The sequence below is a fragment of the Tachypleus tridentatus genome, chromosome 7 (assembly GCF_004210375.1).
Source record: "Tachypleus tridentatus isolate NWPU-2018 chromosome 7, ASM421037v1, whole genome shotgun sequence".
NCBI lineage: Eukaryota > Metazoa > Arthropoda > Merostomata > Xiphosura > Limulidae > Tachypleus > Tachypleus tridentatus.
This window is the reverse complement of record NC_134831.1, coordinates 140,374,743-140,400,088: the sequence shown is the minus strand read 5'-3', so window position 1 is coordinate 140,400,088 and position 25,346 is coordinate 140,374,743. Positions and strand designations below refer to the sequence as shown.

Genomic DNA, 25,346 nt, shown 5'->3' with positions numbered 1-25,346 from the left:
CAATGCAATGTCTTTACTATGTAGAGAGAAACTAGCAAGAAGCTACCACGTGGTACCAGTACATGCTAGAAGAAATCAATTTAATAGCGCTCAACAAATAAACCTTAATAAAAACAATGTTTAGCACTTTATTAAGATATAAAGTTTCTCGTCATGACACACTTAAGAAACGTAAAGAATTGTCAGTAGAGAATTCGGATGAAAACTTTACGTGATGCTGGTTGGACTCTCCAACATATTGCTACAGAAAAATAGGAAAGGAAGAGAGAGAACACCTGAACTAAATGATACTGATATTAAGTATCTTCTTATTTATCAAGTGCCCAGATCTGCTGTATCAAAAAGACTCAACGAGAATGAAATATTTGCTTGTGTAGCAGTTAAAAATGCTTTACTTCAATTTCCAAGTATTGTCAACAGACTGAAATTTGCTGAAAGTACAAAAACTGAACTGTTGTTGATTCGAAAATTGTGTTATGGACAGATGAGTCCAAATTTGAAATATTTTTTCAAAGTAAGTTGTATTAGACGGAATAAAGGTGAAATATACTTACCTTATTACATAACATCTATCATAAAGCATGGGGGAGGCAATTTGATGGTTGAGGTGACAGAAGATATTTGCAAAATAGATGGAACATTGGACAAGAGCAAGTACCATTAGATCTTGATCCTTTACTGTATACCAAGTAGTTTGCGCATTATTGGTAAAGGATTCTGCTACCAAGAAGATGATGACCCCAAATACTCATACAACCTATGGATAAATTACCTAGCGAAGAAAGAACCTGATGGATTTATTGAAATTATGCCTGGTCCCCACAGACCCTTGATATCAACCCAACTGAACAGATCTAGAATTTGATACATCAAGAACTTGACAAATCAAAAGTTATTTTCAAAGAAACTTTACGAGAGTGTATTAGAGATATTTGAAGTAAAATTCCATAGAACATTTTGATTAAATATGTTGCAGCAATGGCTAAAAGGCTGTCTGCAGTTATTAAAACAAAAGGGAGAAGCACAACATTAACTATTTACTAAGGTTAAGCACTTTAACCGAGTTTCTGTTGTAATAGATACGAAGATTAACAACATGTCGATGTTTCACCTGTGATTTATCTTCCATTGTTCTTTGAGAGTAGCCTTTTGGCCCGGCATGGCCAAGCGTGTTAAGACGTGCGACTCGTAATCTGGGGGTCACGGGTTCTCATCCCGGTCGCGCCAAACATGCTCGCCCTTTCAGCCGTGGGGGCGTTATAATGTAACAATCAATCCCACTATTCGTTGGCAAAAGAGTAGTCCAAGAGTTGGCGGTGGGTGGTGATGACTAGCTGCCTTCCCTCTAGTCTTACACTCCTAAATTAGGGACGGCTAGCACAGATAGCCCTCGAGTAGCTTTGTGCGAAATTCAAAAACAAACAAACGTAGCCTAACATTTCATTTTTGACTCTGTCCTGATATTTTTGCACAGTACCACAAATATATATTTCTGCGTGTAACTCAACTCTTGCATCATAACTATTGCACTAAAAATAGTTTGAATGTTATATGTTGTGGGCATATGATATAGTACACGTATACATCAGTAAGTTTTTTTATTTTGGTACTGAAGTACTCGTGAGATCCTTTGTGTTTCAATGTGCTGTAATAAGCATTTCACAAAATCGTGATTATTGGTATCTGAAGTTTAAGAAACTTATCACGTTATGTCATAATATTTTTTCAAACTCTATACCCTTTTTTCTCCCAAAATCTCGAAAAATACTGATATAATTAATGCTTCATACAAGTGGTTAATTTTGCTTCTTTTTTTGCTTGTGTGATGGAACAATGGTTATTTTGTTTACGTGAGCCTTTAGTTACACGTATATATAATATTTATCTGTATCTATGTGTATTTCGTTAATTCTTAATCGTCATCATTCACAATGTTAGTTGAAGACGTGCCGTAAAATTCATGCTATTTTTGAAAAGTCTGGTTCCTAAATATAAAATTTTGCATGAAATTCACCAATCCGTCATAATATGTTCTCTTATAGTGATAGGCCTTTCGTTAAGATAAAAACAAAAGAAAAAGTGACTTTAAACTAACTACGAGCTCCGACAAGGTTTATAAAATTATTTCCTATCGGTGTGAACAGGAAGTAGAAGAACACTACTTACTGTAATCTTTGGTTATCTTAAGAAAAGAGCAGTTTGAGGATTTAGTATAAATGGAATATAATGACTTATCACAGCATTACGTGGGGATTGAAAGGAACAACACATGGTGCTGAAGTCAGGGAAGATAAAACTGTGCTGGAGAAAATGGGTTGAAAAATATAAGTGGCCGTAGAAGTAAATAAATTATTAAAAGTAAATAAAGAAAGTAAATTGTATTTATTTATTTGTGAATGATTGGACGATCAGCAGAAATCGTGAGTTAAAAAGATAGAAAAGGGACTTTCACCAGCAGGTATTTATGCTATTGAATTCGAAACCAGACCTCCACTGACAGGTACGAAAGTGTATTTCTTATGTACTACAGTATTTGTTTCTTAGATAGATGTTTAGAAGTTGCCTTACAGTAGACTATTCTAGTTAAAGCTGTGTTGTACTATTCAATGTTGGTTTTATCTTCTCTGGTATACTGATGGCAAGTTATTTGGTCCTTACCAGATGGTCCAAACTTATCGGTATATTTGCAAGGTGGATATTTGATATTATGTTTCACATTTGACACAACTCTTAAATTAAGTTTTAAAAATCTTAAAAACTATGTTAGGGTGTATTTATGTTGCGTTGTAATATTTATTTCATTAATTAACATTTTTTTTTTCATTATCTATGACAACAGAACTTCCATTTTAGCCCCTTTTATTTTTTTCAATGGTTTCTGTCTTTAATTAGAAGAGCAATTTCATAGTGTGTTATAGCATATGAATATCCAATCAGATTCCACTTGTAGAAGAACGGATTTTTGAGTTGTTGTTTATTTATTTATATATTTTTATTTCTTAATTTGCAACTCATTTGACGATCAGAGCTTGTTGTTTCGCAATGAACATTTTTCGAAGTAAGTGACTATAGACTGAAAAATCATATGAATTCATTCCATTACTATGACGGCATCTAGAAGCTGGCGCAGATCTTTAGTTTCATTGACAAAAATGGATGAGATTTATGGCACATTCTTCCTGAACGGGGTACCATTCCATGGCTTGTTAATATACAGTTGCCTGTGGATACTAATTATTCACAGGCCCGGCATGGCCAGGTGGTTAAGGCGCTTAACTCGTAACCTGAGGGTCGCGCGCTCGAATCCCCGTTGCACCAAACATGTGCAACTCACCTTTCAGCCGTGAGGGCGTTATAATGTGACAGTCAATCCCAGTAAAAGAGTAGTGGATGGTGGTAATGATTAGCTGCCTTCCCTCTAGTCTTACACTGTTAAATTAGGGACGGCTAGCGCAGATAGCCTTCGTGTAGCTTTGCGCGAAATTCAAAAACTAAACACAAACTAATTATACAGCTGGGTAGACTAAAACAATTGGGATTAAATGCACATATATAGTTTTATCTTATTTAAACCTAGGCTAAGTAATATCTTTGACATTATTTTACGTCTTCAGCGCTCTCTAGTAAACATTTTAAAAATTTGTACAAATGCTCTATTATCAACATTTTTAGAACACTTTACGGACCTAATCTACTTCACAGCTAGAGAAGTGCGTTTATTTCCGCCATGCAATTTGACTCTTAAAAAATATGAAAATGTGTCCTTCGTCATCAAGAGACACGGACCATTTGAGACAAAACAATTAGAAACAATATTTTACCCAAATCCACCAAGTTTCATAAAAATCCTATCATTTTGATTGAGTTATAGAGCAAAAATAGTGTAAAAGCTCTGCCCCCATATTAAAAGAAAGAGATTTATTTTACTTTCATACCCTTGACTTTTGATCCTGATCCTCGAAAAAAACTAATCATTAAGTTAGATGATAGTCCAAATCTATACCAAACTTTCGTCTAAATCCTTATGTTTAGAAAATGCCATTAGTTGATGTATTAATTTGTTTAGCAGATTTTCTTACCTCTGCCACCGAAAGTGTTTTGTCAGCATAATTTCACGAAAAAAGCTGAATGTATTTGGACTATAACCCGACTTAGAAATGAATAGTTGTAGAGTGTCAAGGTCACAAAAATCCTTATTTGTTAATATGAGTACCGATCGAATGACTGATTGTCTCAAGTTAAGCACAAAGCTACTCAATGGGCTATCTGTGCTCTGCCCAACACGGCGAGAGTCTGCAAACATAGTGTTGTGCCATGAGGGGGGGGGGGCATGAGTACCACTTTTTCATACTATTTTTGCTGTAATATCTCAGTCAAATAATAGGATTTTGATGAAACATGATGGACACATGTGAAAGTCCTGTGATGAAACATGATGGACACATGTGAAAGTCCTGTGATGAAACATGATGGACACATGTGAAAGTCCTGTGATGAAACATGATGGACACGTGTGAAAGTCCTGTGATGAAACATGATGGACACATGTGAAAGTCCTGCCAAAATAGTTCGTGTTAGTTGATAACGACAAACACATTTCATATGGCAAAGATCCGCATTCTACTCAGTATATCCTCTGGTTATCCAACAAGAGGTAAGAAAAGTGCTTTGACTTTGTATTTTATATGAATGAATCTTTTTAATGAAGAAATTTTCAAATATTTAAGTTGTCAGTTTTATACCATTTTTATTACGATGCCTCTTTACATCAGAAGTTTTAAAACTCTACTTAAGTAAAGAGAATATTCTAATTTTGCCCATTCATATATACATCTTACAACAACAAAAATACTTGCTTGTTATTTTGCCATTATGACTTTTTTTGCTTTTTTCACGAGAAACTGAGGAAATGAAGCAAATAATTATATTCCAATTTATTATTTCTAAGTAAAATATTATCAGATCACCAACATTACAGATTGTGTTTTATTACACAGGATTAAGAACTGTTAACGAATAAAATCCACGCTCTTTCGTGTGGCTTCGTCATGTAAATAAACCCATTTCCTTCTGGAAATATGCTGTCTTGGATTGGAATGTAACTTTGAACCCATTTCAACAAAAATAGAAGTGGTCCATAGATGGAACTAGTAATTTTCTGAACAAAAAATGAAAGTTATTAAGGACTTAAACAGATGATAAAATGTGCCCAACAAAAGTATATTAATTTTTGACATTAAAGTCCTTATTTAGATGTCTGTGAAACTTTTAAAGAGATGGAATTAAAGCAAACTGGAATACTCACTATAACTACAATCCAGTTTGCTTATAACGAAAAATAATAGTACATTTTTCATGAGCTACTAATATATTGCTGCTTATTATGTACACGGTGTCCTATCAGGTTTAACGTTTGAAGTAACATGTGAAAAGTTGTGTATCAAGGAAGCAGTGCACGAGCTCTGAGAGGGTTATATGAAAACTCTCTGGTTTATTACGTCACCCGCTGGTATTGGTAGGTGTAGAATGTTCAGACACCACTCGTGGCCTAGACATTCTTATTGATTTACTGACAGATTGTCTGGGCGGTCGCAGCAGGGAGTGTAACGAACAGTTAGAAGGCGGTGATTTCCGAAAGCAAGACATGACGCATTTTGATGAGTCTTACTGATGCTTGTAAAATAAGGTGTAAGATACTAAACAGAAGTCACCTAATATATATTTATTTGTTTATGTTTCTTAATCAGAATGGTTCGTAATGTTTCAGAGTTTCGTAATTTCGATGAACTTACTTTGTATCTAAGCAACAAGTTACGCTTTTGTTATTGTTTCGTTTTTTACCCTCATGATGTTCGTGCAAGCGAAATACTTGTTTTATTAATATGGACTTCAATTGCTGTTTTGCGTGCAATCTTGGTGAAAAGCTTGGCACCTGGCATCAGTATTTGTTTGTTTTATGACATATACACGTTTTGTAAAGAAGAGAATACATATACATACATTTATCCCTACTCAGACAGGAGACGTGTGACGTGTGCTCACATTACACATTGTTCAATACATCATCTATTCTTCTTCTTAAATGTAAATATTATATTATTTTTTATTGTTATTTTTCAAACAGCTGCACGATACTCAAGAGTATTTCTATAACATACACTCTCGTGTAATAAAAAAAATATGAAAAAATAAACACATAAGCGTGTGGAAGTCATAGCATGAATTTTTTCTTCCATCTTGTTTTTATTTCACTCACATGTCTTCGTTCGTAGACAGTTTATGAAACTGTGATTGAAAGCGCATAAATTAGGAGAGAAAAAGTATAGAAAACAATCACGCTAACGTATAAATATATATACATCAGTAACAAAATTACTTGTGTGACTGTAACAGCGTTTATATGATAAAAGGTTGTCTGTTGCAAAATGCTCACCGCTCCATAAGATCTCTGCAGTAAACTTTCCGGTATATCACGTGCTTAGAGAAAACGAACTTGAATTTAAAACAGCATGTTCCGTAACCTGTTCTAACGAAAATAAAACGAATTATTTGTCATCTTGTGGGGATTGTGTGGACAACAAGATCGATGTAACGAAATGTGTTAAACAATTGGAAATCTCCAACGCTGGAACGTAGAATTGGAAAATGTCATAAGTAACTTAAACACACAGCACGAGGATGCTAGCGTTGGCGAAGATCACACAGTTAAATAGATTTGAAAATTATTTGGGTTAAGTATTGACTATCTTGAACAGTAATTACATAAAGTTGTTAGGTACGTAGTAACCAGTATTTTCTGTGATCATTTATATATAAAATGATGTGGTTTGAATTTCGCGCAAAGCTACATGAGGACTATCTGCGCTAACCATTCCTAATTTTAAAGTGGAAGGCTAGAGGGAAACCAGCTAGTTACCACCATCCACCACCAACTCTTGAGATACTCTTTTACCAAGTAACAGTGATCGTCACATTATAATGCCCCAACAGCTGAAAGGGCGAGCATGTTTGGTACGACCGAGATTCGCAGTACACAATAGGTTGATTATACATGCTATGCCCACCACAGGCATTTTTGTGTAGTTTGTATACTGATGCACATTATTTTTGTGTAGTTTGTATACTGATGCACATTTTCACAGCCTTACTTCTTTTTTATATGACTGAAATTTTTAATTATATTAAATTCATGTAGTTTTATAAAAACTAGTTCAATTCAGAAAAGAAGGATATTAGTAAACAACATCAAAGATTCACAAAAAATAAATATGAAACCCACTCTGTCGTTCGATTCACCATTTGCGACTGTGCTTTACCGGTTTTAAAAAGTTCTGTCATCAGTAACCCTTGTTAATACTAGAGGTTTCATAGTAATAGAGTGTATATTATGGTATACTGGGTTATCTTTTATTCACAGAGTGAATCTGTAAACTGAAAACACCATACATCCATACTGACATTGGATCGAAGTGATACGTGGATTTTCACTTGTGGATTCGTCGAAGGTAGTGTTTGTTTGTTTGTTTTTTGAATTTCGCGCAAAGCTACTCGAGCGCTATCTGCGCTAGCCGTCCCTAATTTAGCAGTGTAAGACTAGAGGGAAGGCAGCTAGTCATCACCACCCACCGCCAACTCTTGAGCTACTCTTTTACCAACGAATAGTGGGAGTGACCGCAACATTATAACGCCCCCACGGCTGAAAGGGCGAGCAAGTTCCGAAGGTAGTGTTACATGAATATTACATTACATCCCTTAAATTATGCGACGTGTTACACTCATCAATGTCCTCCGCTGGTACAGCGGTAAGTCTACGGATTTACAACGCTAAAATCAAGAATTCGATTCCCCTTGGCGGACACAGCAGATAGCTTTGCAATAAGAAAAAACACACACACTTTCGTCAAGATGGAATAAAGGATATAAAATGTTCTTGAATGGTGATCTATGACTGTTTTTTGAAGCCTTGAAAACGAACTTAATATAAACATTTTGAAAGGTAAACGCGATTTAGCGTACAAGTACGTTCAGCCATACATTGCACCTCTTTCAATTGTGCAACGTGACTCTGATAAATATTTTTACAGGTCTGATCTTTGGAACGCACGACTGCTGTTCCCTCCCTTCTTTCTCATCCTGCCCCTTCCCCCAGGAAAACTCAAGTTGTTACCTGTTCAAATTAACCACACCAAATAAATAAATACATCAACTTCCTGCACTCACGTAGTTTGTTTTTAAAAGATACCAGTTTATTTAGTAGAATAAGCTTAATATTTGGTTTAGGTTTCGTTTTGCTTACTAAAAAATAAGATTAGGTCTAGACTCATGTTTAGTTTTATATTTGGAAGTAAGATAAATATTAAGTTTTAATTTATGTTTCGTGTTGTTTATTTGAAAGACTACGATTAATAATAAGTTTTGATTTAAAAGAAAACCAAAAAGTGTTTTTTTTCAGCAAACTTTATGTAGTCCATCATTTCATTGGCACAATTGAAGAAGCGGTTATTTTTGTGTAGTTCAACTTCCACCTTCCCATTCGAAATTTTAAACCCACAAGAAATGTACAAATAAGGTGAAAAGAAATAATGTAACGAAATCACGTATGCTGTGTTTATACACTGCACGTATATTGTGAAGTGTTTGGGTTTTTTTTATTTTGCGCAAAGCTACACAAATGCTATCTGCGCTAGCCGTCCCTAATTTATCGGTGTAGGGCTAGAGGTAAGGCAGCTACTCATCACCACCCACCGCCAATTCTTGGGCTACTCTTTTATCAACGAATAGTGGGATTGATCGTAACATTATAACGCCCCCACGAATGAAAGGGCAAGCATGTTTGGTGTGACGGGAATTCGAACCTGCGACCTTGAGATTACGAGTCGAGTGCCTTAATCACCTGGCCATGTCAAGCTATTATAAAGTAAATTACATAATTGTCCTGTATAAAATGATATATAATGGTAATATAAAACTGTGTTTCTAAAGAAAATCTTAATTGAGCGTGTTTGGATACTTCTTTTTATTTTTTGAGAAATTAAGCTTAATTGTTTTCTCATGAATGCATGTGCACTGAGATGACGTTGTGTAGTTGTATTCTGACAGAGGGCGGGTCAGTTGGTTAGGTGAATGTTAAATTCATGATCCAGATAACAATATGGTGTACAGAACTGAAACTGCAGTAAGTAAACTAAAGAAGTGGACTGTTTGGCGTTACTCTAGTTCAGAACACAACTTTTCTCACTTCAAACGAATTTAATAAATCGACAAAGCGGGAGTTCATGATATTGTTCTTTTCGTGTTTAGCCATCCCGTGAGGCACATTAAGCAAATATCTGAAGCATCCGGTAGGATCTATCCTTTCCCCTTTTACCGGGTCTCTGTCTCTGCTATTCTTTTTTATTATTATTTTTTTACAATGAAAGATCTGCTGCACATTATTCCTTTAGACCGACTTCTCTTTTTTCTTTTTTTTCTTTATAATGAATTCCATGAAACTAACTGTTTTCATAATCTCGATTCTTCCATTCTAATTGCATGTCCTAAATTGTCCTATCTCTGTTTTCTATGCTGGTTTATTGCAAAACTTCCTCAGCTGTTATAAAATGACCATTTAATTTCAATAATTTTTTCTGAGGTACTTGTCAGTAAAAGTGTTAAGTTTTTTTAGAATAGTTTGTTTGAATCTCGTGCTTCAGAATCATGCTACAAAACTAAAGGGACGCTATTCCCATGGGTAATTCAAGGTTGATGATTTTGATTTCCAGATGTTTAATTTCTGGAAGATTACGGTAACGTTTCTTATTTGGATCTTTATAGCGGAAATAGTAACACCACTGACGTTGATAACACTATCCAGGTAACTAAATTCTCCCTTTTAGGACCAGTGTTTGAATTTGTCCTTGTCTGACATCCATGTTCATCGAAAGCTATCGCTGCATTTTCCATTGATATTAGTGGTGCCATATAGGCCTTTAGAGATATTTATGAACTTACTAGAAATTTCGTAAATATTCAGGATATTCCAGGACTTTTATAAACAAGAGTGAATCCACAATAGCCGCAGCGCTTGAAATTCTTTTAGGTAGGATTAGATTAAGTTAATCTATGATACCGCAAGCGTAATCAAATCCATCAATCGAAAGAGTTTGCCCTCCCGAGTCCAAAATAATTAGATCTCAAATCGGCTAAGAGATGAGGTAAAAGGTTGTACTTACAAAAAACAAAACTCAGAGTCAATCTATGAACTGCTATGCCGCGACTTACAAACAACGTGGCTCTGTTAGAATAACACTGGAATATATTCTAATTCTGTACCGTTAGTTTTGAAAAATAGCAACTTTTTTGTTAAGCCGCGGCACAGAGACTCGCAGAATGTCAAGGAGTTTGATATTTTTACATTTTAGTTTTTGTTTTTCTTCAATTCAAACTTTTAGCTCATAGCTCTAGGTCGATATGAGATATAATTACAGTTTGACCATGCTCAAGGTTTTATAGATTACTTTACACTAATCCCGCCTTGAAGAATCTTAGTTTGAAGATAGGTTGGAAGACATCCTGATGAATAATCAAATCAAATCGGGTATACGTGTGTGTCTCATGCTTAATACTTTTGGCGCACAAAAATATAGCTGATCAAAAAGAGGGGAAAAGTTCTCGTAGATTAATTTACTCTAATTCTACCTACAAGAATTTCAAGTACCGTGGCTATTGAGGATTCCCAGTTATTTTTACCATCCAAATGTATAATTTGCGTTATTTAAGTATCTTATAAGACTTTGTAAAATTGTACAGAAAAGCTATTTTACAATTACAAAACGACTGAAAGGTACCTGAGGGAATGAGCATTACATTTACGTTTTTCAGGATTAAACATCAATTCGGGAACCTGATAATAAATAATACGCATACCAAAGGATAAACATTTATAAAAAAAAAAAAGATATTTTCAACTCTATATGGTGAAGAATATACAATGTATATAGTGATACAGATTAAATGTGCACACGTAAGAGGTTATTTCTCAACCCACTCATCTCCCCAGTGGCAGAGTGGTACGTCTGCGAGCTTGTATCTCTAGAAACCGAGTTTCGATATCCGTTATGGACAAAGCACAAATAACCCTTTCTCTAGCTTTTTACTTAACAAAAACAACTACAAACAAACAAATCAGCAAAGCAGATTATCACATGATTTAATAATATACATTTTTTGGGTTGAAAACTCGACTTGAATGTTTGAGTATTCCGTTAAAAACCAATTACGTATTGTAACAAACGATACCTTACATTATTAGCTTTTACCACCACCAACCCTATCACCGCCTGGAATGGCCAGGTGGTTAAGGCGCTTGACTCGCAATCTGAGGATCATGGACTCGAATTTCCGTCCCACCAAACATGCTCGCCCTTTCAGACTCGGAGTTGTAATAATGGGACAGTCAATCCCAGCATTCATTGATCAAACAGAAACCCATGAGTTGGTAATGTGTGGTAATAAATAGCTGCCTTCCTTCTAGTTTAGTTTTTCACTGCTAAAGCAGAGACGGCTAGCGCAGAAAAAGTCCTCGTGTAACTGTGCACGAAATTCAATCAAACCAAACTATTCTCCTAATTCAAAGTATGAAACGAAACGTGCAAGTTTCAAAATTTACGAGCACTGATTGTGACTTTAAATTTGCTCTTCTTAATAAATTATTATTTAACTTTATTTTGTTTGTAACTAAGCACAAAACTGCATAATGGGCTATCTGTGCTCTAACCATCAAAGGTATCGAAACCCTAATTCTAGCGGTGTAAGTCCGCAAACATACCGCTGTGCCACTAGGGAGATATTTAATTTTAAATAAATATTATGAAATATTTATAATAAGCCACATTTGAAATCCTGTCCTCAATATAACATAAAATACAGTCTATTCCATCTAGCAAGATGGTACACAACTACTCGTGAGTGTACCTCGTTCAAGAACAAATATCACGATAAAAATGGCCAACCTGGGAGGAAAATGGAAATGCTTTCTTCTAGTTAAACTTTTTTGAAGTTGAATAATAAACAATTGGGGAAATTTAATTTTAAATGTTACTTTGTGTAAGGAAAAAAACACACGACATTATTATTAACAATACTGCTCACCCAACAATTATTACAAGTTTTTTTTTCTGTCAGGTTGCTCATTTTGTTTTAACTATCATCATACAATGAATGAGGTATTCCAACAACATTGCGAATACTTACCCCTGGTGGCCCAGCATGCCCAGGTGGATTGTTGTACTCGACTCGTGATCTAGGGGTCGCGGGTTCGAATCCCCATCACACTAAACATGCTAGCTCTTTCAGCCATGGGAGCGTCATAATGTTACGGTCAATCCCACTATTCTTTCGTAAAAGAGTAGCCCAAGAGTTGGCGGTGAGTGGTGATGACTAGCTGCCTTCCCTCTAGTCTTACACTGCTAAATTATGGACGGCTAGCCATCGTGTAGCTTTGCGTGAAATTCAAAAACAAACAAAAACTATCCTCAAGCTGGTAGAATTGACGTCTTAACGTGATTAACACCAAATAACTAACTGGTTAAGTCAGTGCCAAAAACTTATCTAATGTGGTGACTGAGTTCCCTGTAAATAGCCTCCCAGTGGCTGAACGATAAGTCGGATGGGTTATAATCGCTAAAATCCGGGTTTCAAAACTCATTGTAAAACTTCTTGCACGAGTGTTGTTTCAAAATTTTGAATTTTTTAATCAGTAATTTAATTAATGTCTGTAAATCTCATCATCTATATAGTACAGTTTGGTTTTGGTTTCTTGTTTTCAGAAAGGCCCGGCATAGCCAGGTGGTTAGGGCATTTGACTCGTAATCCGAGGGTGGCAAGTTCAAATCCCTATCACAACAAACATGCTCGCCCTCTCAGCCATGGTGGCGTTATAATGTAACGGTCAATCCCACTATTCGTTGGTAAAAGAGTAGCCCAAGCGTTAGCAGTGGGTGGTAATGATTAGCTGTCTTCCCTGTAGTCTTACACTGCAAAATTAGGGCCGGCTAGCACAGATAGCCTTAGTGTAGCTTTACGCAAAATTCAAAACAAACCAAACAAACAAAATTGTTTTCAGAAAATAGCATTTTGATAAAAATTTGCATTAGATAATTATATCCTTTATCATTGTGGACATTATCACAGAATACTTTGTTCGTGCGTACTTTACATTTAAAATTCCCATTACTTATTCTTCAATGAAAATAATGTTCTTTTAAAGTTCTTTCCCCCCCCTACATATGATATGGAAATTTTGGCATGAAACGTTGAAACAAAGAGTGGTAACAGTTGTTAGTTGTCTGGGTAAAGAAGACTGGAGCTTGAAATACCACACTGACCAATGACGTCTGTCGATACTTAGTTTGTAAAGAATGACGTTACAAAATGGCTTTGATGAGCGATGCAATATATAATTGAACTTACAAACAGCATTCTACAGTGGAAGTGTAATAACATGCTTAATTTCTGCTCAATCATTTTAAAACTACATCATGACTTTGAAATGCAGAAAAGTCTAACTTATAAGTCATAACAAGTCTAACTCACTAGGGTTTTCTTTAACTGAAATTGTTAGTTAACCTGTATGCTCTTTTAAATTCCCTACCGCAGTGCAATAAATACCAATGTATAATAACTAGTGGATTTCATATGAAAGTTATGATATCATTTCATGGTAGGAATAACAAAATACACAGAAATTTATTTAACTACTGTGATAATTAATACTTTATTATTCACGGCTCATAAGTCAACACTGTAGTAATTCCTTGGTAAAATTATAAAATATCATACAGATATGTTTACGTGCTTAATTAATTTTGGTGTATTAATTAACATTAATACATTTATTCACAGCACCATAGAGTGTTATGTTGCGTCATAAAATTTTCGTCTTCAAGTCCTTTTACTAAAGGAACGCAAGGCTGAATAAAAGTTATTTTCGTATGATATATTTTGGAAAGTGTCTTAAGATGACCCCTTGCAGTTTCGTGTGTATTCGTGGGGCCACTGACCATTACTTCATGTGCTGCAGAATAGAGAACGTTGAAAAATTATGCAAAAGAGTAGTCCCTAAAATAGGCTTATCTCTGGAACTTTAATATAGTTAAGGATGGTCGAATTTCACTATTCTAAACCCTCGTACACCTTTCAACATTTTACTATTATACCGACTCGCCTCTTCCCTGATGTTAAACATTCATTCTATGCTATTAGAAACAGGTTTCCTATGAGACGACACTGGCTCTATGAATGTCAAATAAAGATTTTTTTTCTGTCTTGTTTTAATATTTTGCATGGAGGTAGTCTGTAATGCATCATCACAAGATCCAGTGTTGGTGCTATAAACAATTGTATTTAGATGGCTTGAAAGCAACATCAAGTAATGCGTTAATGTTACTTGCTAAGATGCGTGTCATTAAGTTTAGATAAAGAAACGAGTTATGTAAAATTAACATCATTCTGACATGAATTAGACCTTATCTTAACTAATAATTAGTTCAGTTTAAACGTCTTATTATTTTTTTAGTTATTAAACGTTGAGGGTGTGAGTTTGCCCTGTTGTAGAGCTCTGGATTTCGTAGTCGAGAAGGAAGGTTTGAATCCGAATGGCACCACAACATATTCCTCAGGAAATTAAGGTTTATGGTCAATCTTTTAACGTGAATAATGAATGATAGGGGGCTGCTGACTGACTTTTTTCCTTCTGTTAAATTGTTAAAAATTATGGTTCGTTTGTTTTGGAATTTCGCACAAAGCTACTCGACGGCTGTGCTAGCCGTCCCTAATTTAGCAGTGTAAGATTAGAGGGAAGGCAGCTAGTCATCACCACCCACCGCCAATTCGTGAGCTACTCTTTTACCAACGAATAGTGGGATTGACCGTCACATTATAACGCCCCCACGCTTGAAAGGGCAAGCATGTTTAGCGCGACGCGGGCGCGAACCCGCGACCCTCGGATTACGACTTGCACGCCTTACGCGCTTGGCCATGCCAGGCACTAAAAATTATGGACGACGGCATATAGATTTAGTAGCTTTACCATTAATAAAAGGTAAATGTTGAAATTTTGACAAAAGATTAAACGTACAGCTCTCTATTTAAGTATAGAACTGTCTATTTATGTGGTTTTTATCCCCCTTTTTTTTTTTCAAATTAATGAAGTAATTTAAAGTTTTGTTCAATTTGTTATATACTGTGAGGGAAACACTAAAAGAAGTTTGTTCAATACATAAGTTTCAATGTTTTCATTTAAATATCCCCGCCCCTTCAGTGGCACAGCAGCATGTCTGCGGAGTCACACCGATAGAAACCAGATTTCGATGCCCGTAGTGGACAGAGCACAAATAACCCATTGTGTAGCTTTGTGCTTAATTCTAAACAAACAGAAACTTCTCTCAAACACAATCACAACCCGTAATTAAAGTATGATAAGAATGGCATATCATCACAGGTATCAAGTATTTATTTTACGATAAAAACTTGTTCGGGTCTGTTCAAGTAAACTTACTTCCTATACTTAATATGTGTATAGAATTGTAAGGTTATTTATTCAGTTGATAACCAAAACTTTGAGTTTCTTGTCAAACATGTACCCTAAAGTGAGCAAATATCCTATTCAAGTAATAAAAAGAAATATTTTTGAAGCTACGCCATTTTCACGCATCACTTACAAAGTACACGTGAGTCTGCCATTGTGGAGCGAAGATGCCTTTTATATAAAGACGTGCAGGTATATTATTTCACGTTGTTTTATGCTTTACTGTTAGTTAAAGGAAGACTGGGTTTTTCTGGAGGTGTTTTCAACATATTAATATCAGGTTATTGCGTTGTCTTGAATATAAATAGTTGTGGTTAAGATTTTCTTAGGGGGCAATTGCAAAGTTTGTTTAGTCAGTTTGATGTTCTTGCTTTTTTATTATTATTATTTGCCAAGAAGCGAGACCTGATATATATAAGAAAGATGTCTATGAAAAATGAGTAGAAAACTTCTATGTTATATTGGGATTTAGAAGCAGTTCAATAACAGTACTACACATGGATATAAGACTTGCTCAAACAAAAGATAGGAACATTTTGTATTTCAAACTCAATCTAAAAATCACATATTACGAACTGAATCGCAAAAATGTTTTTTTTTTTGTGTGTGTGTATTCTATTTGTAAAACTATGTATGTAGTTCAGAATTTTTTTGAAATCTCACGAAAATAAGAACAAAATAAAACCCAGCTCCTTACATTCACCTTAATTCGTCCCCTGCTGGTACAGCGATATGTCAACGGATTTATAACGCTAAAATCATGAGTTTTTTCCTCTCAATGAACTCAGCAGATAGCCCGATGTGGCTATGTTATGAAAATCAAACGAACAAACAAAACACACACACATCTTAATTTAGTAAGTAAAGTGCACATGTTTGTTTGTTAAAATTCGCACACAGCTAACTCGAGGACTATCTTCACTAGCTCTGACCCGGTAGGGTCCAGTGACTAGGGTGCTTGACTCACAATATTCTCGCCCTTTCAGCTGAGAGGGCGTTATAATGTGAATGTCAGTTCTACTATTGGTTGGTAAAAGACTAGTCCAAGCGATAGCGGCTGGTGACGACGACAAAGCTTTTGCAGATAGCCCTCGTGTAGATTGGCGTGCGATTTAACAAAATAAATCTACTACAGTCAGTCCTAATTTTGAAGTGATAAGCTAAAGAAAAGGCAACAAGTAAACACTGACAGCTCGTTAGCTACTATTTCAACAAGGAATAGTGAGATTAACTTTCACATCATAACGACTAACTGCTGAATTAGCGATCATGTTCAATGACGGATTTAAATCCCGTGGCCCATAAACAACGACTTAAGGGCCCTAACACCAGACCCAATAAGCAAGCATCATAAATTTTGTTTGTTTGAATTTTGCGCAAAGCTACTCAAGGGCTATCTGCGCTAGCCGTCCCTAATTTAGCAGTGTAAGACTGGAGGGATGGCAGCTAGTCATCACCACCCACCGCCAATTTGTGAGCTACTCTTTTACCAACGAATAGTGGGATTGACCGTCACATTATAACGCCCCCACGGTTGAAAGGGCAAGCATCTTTGGTGTTACCGGGATTCGAACCCGCCATCCTCGGAGTAGGAGTCGAACGCCTTAACCCACCTGGCCATGCCGGGCCTATGAGAAATTTATATCATAAATGCGACGCGTGGAATGCGTCTCCATGGTGAAAAGAACACATTTTATTCTAACACGTAAAACGAAATAGAATACTATTGTTTCAACTCTCGGAAAACAACCTTAGTGGTTCTAAAAGTTGTTTTTAAACAAATATCAATAAAATATAGTAATCGTAAGGCTTCTATATCTGTATTGAGATGTAAAATAAAACACAAAGAGTTAATTATTATATGAATATATGGACAACGGCAGGAAAGCACACAAACACACACACACACACATACATGCAACAAAGAAAAAGAGAATGTGGTATAAGAAAGATACCAGTACGTTATGTACAGTCAATAATATTTGTTACATGTATTATTTTTAAGTATTTGTATGTAATTGTTATCATATTTAAACACTTAACACTACAACAATTCTTAGCATACTTATGCACAGGTAACTATACAATTCATGTAAAATATGATATTTCCATGTTTTTTTATTGTTGCTTTCTCAAGACCACACTTTCCTTCTACGTCTTCCATCTCAAAAGTATCCCCCAATTTAACCATTTAAAGGTTCTTGTTTTTGTTTTATTTCGCGCAAACTACATGAGGGCTATCTGCGCTAGTCGTCCTTAATTTAGTAGTGTAGGGCAAGATGGAAGGCAGCTAGTCATCACCACCCACCGCCAACTTTTGGGTTACTTTTTTACCAACGAATAGTGGGATTGACCGTCACAACATAACGCCCCCACGGCTGAAATGGCGAGCATGTTTGGTGTGATGAGAATTCAAACCCGAGACCCTCGGATTACGAGTCGAGCGCCCTAACCACCTGGCCATGCCTGGATAGAGATTCTTAAAAATAGTTACGATGTATTCTCAAGACAGCTGGTACGGTTATTAAACTCTCTTTGTTGACCTGAAGATGACCTAAGAAGGTCGAAAAATTGTTTTATACTTTATTTTAATTAAAGTTTTAATATCCATACAGCTGTCTTGAGAATACATTTTTTACTTCAAGTGGGTTTCTCGTCATCGTGAAAGTTACAATGTTTCACCTGAATAACTGTTGTTCTTAAACGTGGTGCGATAGGTACATGCTGTAATTTGTCTTTTTTGTTGTTTTAATTGTTCTATCGATTGATGGTAACTAGAAGACTGTGGTCTAATTTTTCGAATTAATTCATCCATATAGTTCCAAACTTCTTGTTTCTTAAATAAACCAACCCAAATCACTGATACTGTTTCTTTGAAATTATGCTTGAGTCACACATGCTTTGTAAGGAAGAGTTTTCCCTTGTTAGAACTACAGTTTATTCTGCTAACTAAAAAACGTCTACTGATAATTAGACGTGCAGCCACCTTACATACATCTTTAAAGCCCAATACGCAGAATGCGGCCCGAGCCATTTCACTCGTGTTTCTTCAACACAATCCCTCTAGAATTTCTCACTTGCCTGACTCTAAACTCAATTTCATTCACTGTTTCACAATATGTTCAAACAATCATTGAAATTTCTGTATTTGCCAAGGTTGCAAGATAAAATCGTTTCCTTGACGAGATGGCACATATGATCGTGTCCTGGACTCCGGCTTATTTAGCAAAAGCAGATAAGAATGGCAGCACATAACTAAAAGTTAATATCCATCATACACATGGGTAGTTTGAAGCAACTGGGGTGAAGGTCCTTGCTTAAGGACACAACATCATAAGGTGCCAACCTCGAACTCCCAACTATCTGACTACGTGACCAAAGCGAGAAACTCATGCATCCGCACCCTACACACATACCTGATAAGTGTTATAAACGTCGCAAAATGCGATGAATATTTTTTGGAAGTGATGATTCGTTTGCGTGATTCGAGTCTTTTCCAAGTACCACATTCTTATAGAGCATGCTACACAGATCTCATAGATAGGACCCATTCGCTAGTGGACGCCTTCCAGTGGCACAGTGATATGTCTGCAGATTTATACTGCTAGAAACCGGGTTTCGACACTTCTGGTGAGCAGAACACGGATAGTCCTTTATGTGGCTTTGTGCATAATTCCAAAACAAATAAACACTTGTGGTCGCATAGAATATAATTAAGTTATCTTAAAAAGTGTTGCAAAGATGATTCTGGAATCTGTTCATAATACTAACAAGAGAGAATCTGCCAATGTTAACAAAGTTTTAAGCTATCCAGAGTTATAGATATAGATAGACGGATAGATATTATAGTGTTAAATTCACAATTTGGCAGTTCTCGTGTACAATAGAATGGACAGGACTAAGCGTTGTAACCGCTTCGTGTATTAGTTTGTTTTTTTTATAATAAGAGTAACGGTCAATCTCTCAACATTGACAGTAAGTGGTAGAGTGCTGCTGACTAGCTACTTTCCACGTGGTCAGTAGCTCAAAATTAATGACTAGCGTAAATAGTGTTACCATAAATACACTGTTATAAATATAAACCGAGTCTTGTGTGGTTTTCTACACATTTTTATTCTAAAGCAGTTACAGAAAGTTATGGATGAAATATGCGTAATCAGATCACAACACACTTTTCCAACTATTTTTGTCCACAGTTTGTGTTTTTCAATTAAAGGCCTTTGCTTATATTTCTTAACGGTATAAACATATACTATGTTGTTTTTGTTGGGCTTATGATTCTTCTACGGTAAGTATCTGTGATTTGTTGGCGTTAAATTTGAAGATAAATGAATAGCATGCACTCTGCATTTTTACAAAATAGTATATATCTTTGGAACAGCTACGTATATGTACACAAATTATTTACACTATAGATATTATAGGGATATCATAAACACTGTGGTTCTCGTCTTCTCGTCAAAAGTCCACTTACGTCTTTTCCATTGGTTTAGAATTTCATTGGACAAATTACCTTTCTCCATTTCGGTCGCAATAGTATTTGTGTATAATTCACTTACACTGTCATTGAGTTGCCACAATTCCAGTAGTCGTTTGGCCTTCTTTCTTCAAAATATCCCCTGTTCCTTTTGTCAAAGTGCACTTGTGCTGATTCAATTACTTGAAGACCAAGCTTTGACGGAATCAATTCTCTTTTTTTTTACTATTAGTCTCACCCTGACGTATTAAACGTGAGGAATTTCATGAAGAACTTTGGCCGTGACTTTTCCTACTCATCTCACCCTCTTTATATTATTATTAGTAAATCTGCTCATTATAATCTCGACAGCAACGAATTCCAAACACAGCATCTAATAATCATCTCCTTTAAACTCGCTTATAATGAAAAAATACTAAACAAACTAACAATATTCATTCACATAATAAACTAAATAATAACATTCGCACAGTCTTTTATATCATGACAGTGTTTCAAACACATGTGAAACCATGCTTTTCTGTTTAAATCTGGAACAACCAATGTTTATTTACTTCCTTCATATTATGTAGTTGGAAACAGTGAAATCTAGCCTCTCTCTTGATGGAACCGTGCAGCTGGATCACAATCAAGTTCATACAGTTGTCCTCTTCCTCAGTTTTTTACCAATAGATGGCAGCCATGATTTTCCATAAAGTGATAGAATTGTTGATAGACCACTCGAATCGTAATCAGATGGAATGTGTTTCTGTTTTCTTATAGCAAAGCCACATTGAGTCCACCGAGGGGAATCGAGCCCCTGATTTTAGCATTGTAAATCCGAAGACTTACCGTTGTACCAACGGAGGACGTAATCTGAGGGTCGCGGGTTCAAATCCCCCTCACACCAAACATGTTCGCCCTTTCAGCCGTGGAGGCATTATAACGTAAAGGTCAATACCACTATTCGTTGGTAAAAGAGTAGCCCAAGAGTTGGTGATGGGTGGTGATGACTAGCTGTCTTTCCTCTAGTCTTACACTGCTAAATTAGGGGAACAGCTAGCACAGATAGCCCTCGTGTAGCTTTGCGCAAAATTAAAAACAAAAACAAATCTGGACAGACTCTGTAATTTTCTTTAACAGTCAATAATTTCGTTTTGATAATATTTTATTTGTTGTTGTTTTTGAAAGTTTAAGGCATGTGTAGTCTTACCTATTGTCTTGTGAATTAACCGTGCTATGACTACAACTGTGCACCTATGTGATTCTACCAATAATCTGACACCTTATATGGTTATAAAAGTATGTCATACAGGATTCGAACTTACAATCATATTTACAGAACAGATTGTTTATACGGCCAAATCACCTACAAGTTCTCTAATTTCACTCGCTTTAGTTTTAATCTTACATATTATTAGGACTTAGAGTTTGAATATTACTTTGGTCTCACTTTGCTCTTAAACATTTCATTCTTGCAGAAAGATGTGCGATGTTTGAAATGTTTATACGTAAATATCTTATTTATATTATCGGTTGGTTTCACAAGAAATGGTTTACAAATGTGCGGGTACAGACCCTAATAAAATGATTAGGCACTGTGAGTGGGACATTATTTGAACATTAGATATGTTGTTATTACTACTCATGTAGTCTTCAGAATAAACCCACAAAGTATTGAGGTTTAAAAAAAATCGCGTGAACACCTTCCAACTAAACTTTCAAATAACCCTATGTACACGAATAGTCAAAACATCTATGTAGTCAATGTATAAATGTGCGAATTCATGGAGTTTAGAACTAGTTAAAACATATGCTCCTCCCATTGTGGGATCCCGACGCAGTACGTTTCTTCATGCACAATCTAGGTACCACGACGACCACGAGGTGGCAACCCGCCGTCAGCAGCTACTTTTACTTTATTATTATTAATAATAAACTCTGTATTTTATTCTTTAAACACCAAGCAGCCAGTATAAATAAAATGATTTTAGTAGTATTATTATACGCTTGACGAATTTGTCACCGTTCTTGGCACAGGCTGTCCTTTCAATATTCTTTTAGCAATAATAAACAATTCCATTTTATTTAAGTAGAAACTGTCTTTTCCCCTTTCCAAATGTCAAAGAAAATTGGCTAAGCTAAATTTTTCAATTCCTACCATTTCTCGTACATGTGTTATGCTGTATAATAAATATTATAATAAATAATAATATTATGTTACTAGTACATGTGTTATGCCGTATATTAAATATTATAATAAATAATATTATGTTACTTGTACATGTGTTATGCCGTATATTAAATATTATAATAAATAATATTATGTTACGAGTACATGTGTTATGCCGTATATTAAATATTATAATAAATAATATTATGTTACGAGAACATGTGCTATGCCGTATATTAAATATTATAATAAATAATATTATGTTACTAGTACATGTACTAGTACATAAATAATAATATTATGTTACACATTAAGTACTTTAAAAATTGTCAGTTGCTTTATAAGTGTAATTCTTAAAGTGGCTATTACTCAGGGAAGCTACAAATACAAAATTTGGAAATACACTGTTCGAATTTGTATTATTAGGCCTATTATTGTCATTTTAGGCTTAGCTGTGTCTACACTAATAATAAGCTTTATAATGTAAAAGTATGAAAGCCGTATACAACTCTGGCGAGTGAATATTTTGCACACCCTGGAGCCACCAGTTTAGCCACGATTTTCATAACCTGTACTTATTTCATCAGAATCATGTTTAGCAACTGTTTTGAGACAGAGAGAGAAAACACCTGTACATCGTTAAGTAAATACCATTGGATACTGTTTGAAATAAATAAATTGACTGCTAAACATAGCGACAGTAACAAGCTAGTTATGTGAATGTTGGACAAATAATACATATAATATATATGTTGAAATACATACATGTTTGTTAACAGTAACTAGTTTTCTACATAAACGAGTGCTCGTTTTAATTTTTTCTTTGTAATACACTATGTCATATTTAGTCATTATCTAAGCATGCTTTGAGAAGCAACTAAGATTATTAATTGTGTCTCTTTTTAGTGTAATTTTAACCTTAATTAGAAACAAGATTCAATTGGTAAATTTAAAACTTTAATTAAAAAGTAAGAATAGACTAGTCATATGTTTAAGACACGTGTGTAAACGGAACTTGAACTTAATGTTATATTTCCTGAGTTAGAACTGTAAATGTATTATTGTTCCAAGAATTGATTCGATTACGTCTGGTTACATGGTTCACTGGAGAAAAATAAATCTACATGGTCTTCATAGACTTGTGGAATATTATAAAACTAACAAAGGACATAACATTATTTTGTTTTCATAAAATGTTGCATATTATGTAAGTTACTTTGTCTCCTTATGACAAGATTAATTCATTTACTTATCTCCCTACTACCATGTATAATTAGTACAAGTTTTCTTTTATTTAAATGAAAATGTGTGCGTGTGTTACGAATTATTGCATAGAATATTGTTGTTAATTCCTTATATGTAATGTGAAACAAAATAAATTATTTTTACAACGTAGCATGTTCACGGAATAGGAGAATGGGAAACGACTTCTTCATTATCTTTCAGATGTACAAGTAAAACAGCATCACTATGTATCAGAATATTAGTGATCACTTTTCTTTTATATCTTGTAGCAACAGCAAATTGTAGAAATACACGCAAACTTGCGTGAGTCAAAAACAGACTTCCACTTGCTGAAGTTACAACGTGGAATGTTGTGGCAATGTTTTGTTGTTGTTTTCCTATGTGTATGAACAATTCTCTTCTCCAGGTTTGTGAAATCCTAAAATTTAACTTACTAGTCACTTATATATGTATAGTGATATTAGTGAAATGTGTTTCATTGAAAACACCACATAACGGCAGTTGGTGATTGGTAATGTGAAATAACATTTGAACGATTTTTTTTGTAAATTATAGGTTTGCTAGTTACACAGTTGAAGGGAAAATAATACAGAAACTGACTCTTTCGTTGTGTAGCCCGGCCCATGCCGTAAGTAGAGCACTCAACTTGTCATCTGAGCTGCGTGGGTTCGAATCCTAGTCACACCAAACATGTTCGTCTTTTATTCGCGGGGTCGTTATAACGTTATAGTAAATCCCACTATTCGTTGGTTAAAAAAATAGCCACAACGTTGGCGGTGGGTGGTGATGACTAGCTGTCTTCCCTCTAGTTTCTTACTGCTAATTTAGGGACGGCTAGCGCAGACACCTCTCACGCAGCTATGCGTAAAATTCGAACAAAACAAAGATACGTCTGGCATGGCCAGGTGGTTAAGGCACTCGACTCGTAATCCGAGGGTCGAGAGTTCGGATTCTCGTCCCACTAAACATGCTCGCCCTTTCAGCTGTGGAGACGTTATTATGTTCGTCACACTATTTGTTGGTAAACGAAGAGCCCAAGAGTTAGCGGTGGGTGGTGGCTTACACTGCTAAGTTATGGACGGCTAGCGCAGACAGCCATCATGTAGCTCTGCGGGAAATTCAAAAACAAACAAAAACATTTTCTTGCGCCCCCCTCCTTCCTCAGTGGAATAGCGATGTGTCTCCCCTAAAATCACGATACCCATAGCGAACAAAGCACAGATAGTCCATTGTATAGCTTTGTGCTTAACTTCAGACAATGTTTCTCTTGCCTTCTTTTGAAGTTTCGCCCATTTTGTATTGCTTCAATTGCAGGATAACGTTGTACATACGAAGATCAGCGCTGATCAGTGGTTAGTGTTACAACTTTGGAGTGAACATTCAGTGATTTACACTCATTTACGGTGAGAAAGAAGAATAATACCAAAAACTATGAGCCGCAATAAGTGTCTCTGTGTTTTCTTATAGCAAAGCCACATCGGGCTATCTGCTGAGTCCACGGAGGGAAATTGAACCCCTGATTTTAGCGTTATAAGTCCGTAGACTTAGCACTGTACCAGCGGGGGACCCACAAAAAGTAATAGTTAATGTGTTTATAACAATGACTGTTAAAACCTTATTTTCGGTTTGCTTCTCTCGTCTCAGAACAAAGCCATAATGAGTTGTTTGCTGTGTACATATTGAGAAATCGAACCCCGCATTTGAGCGTTTTAAGCGTGTGTTTTTGTGTGTGTGTTTTTCTTATAGCAAAGCCACATCGGGCTATCTGCTCAGCCCACCGAGGGGAATTGAACCCCTGATTTTAGCGTTGTAAATCCGGAGATATACCGCTGTACTAGCGGGGGGCACGCTTTAAGCGCATTAGACCAAACAGTTCAACTACAGAGTTTTATGTTACAATAAACTAT

At 35.6% G+C, this 25,346-nt stretch overlaps 1 protein-coding gene across 2 annotated transcripts in view; it reads left to right on the top strand.

Annotated features, from left to right (window-relative positions):
- Positions 1-25,346, top strand: part of LOC143256745 (uncharacterized) — a 61,873-nt gene that overhangs the window by 17,349 nt on the left and 19,178 nt on the right. Inside the window, exon 1 of one of the 2 annotated variants that reach the window (XM_076514383.1) lies at positions 15,651-15,757. The exons of the other annotated variant lie outside the window; for it this stretch is intronic. The gene's annotated coding sequence lies outside the window, so the exon portion shown is untranslated. Of the gene's footprint in view, positions 1-15,650; positions 15,758-25,346 lie in introns of those variants that run through there. 2 annotated transcript variants of the gene reach the window in all.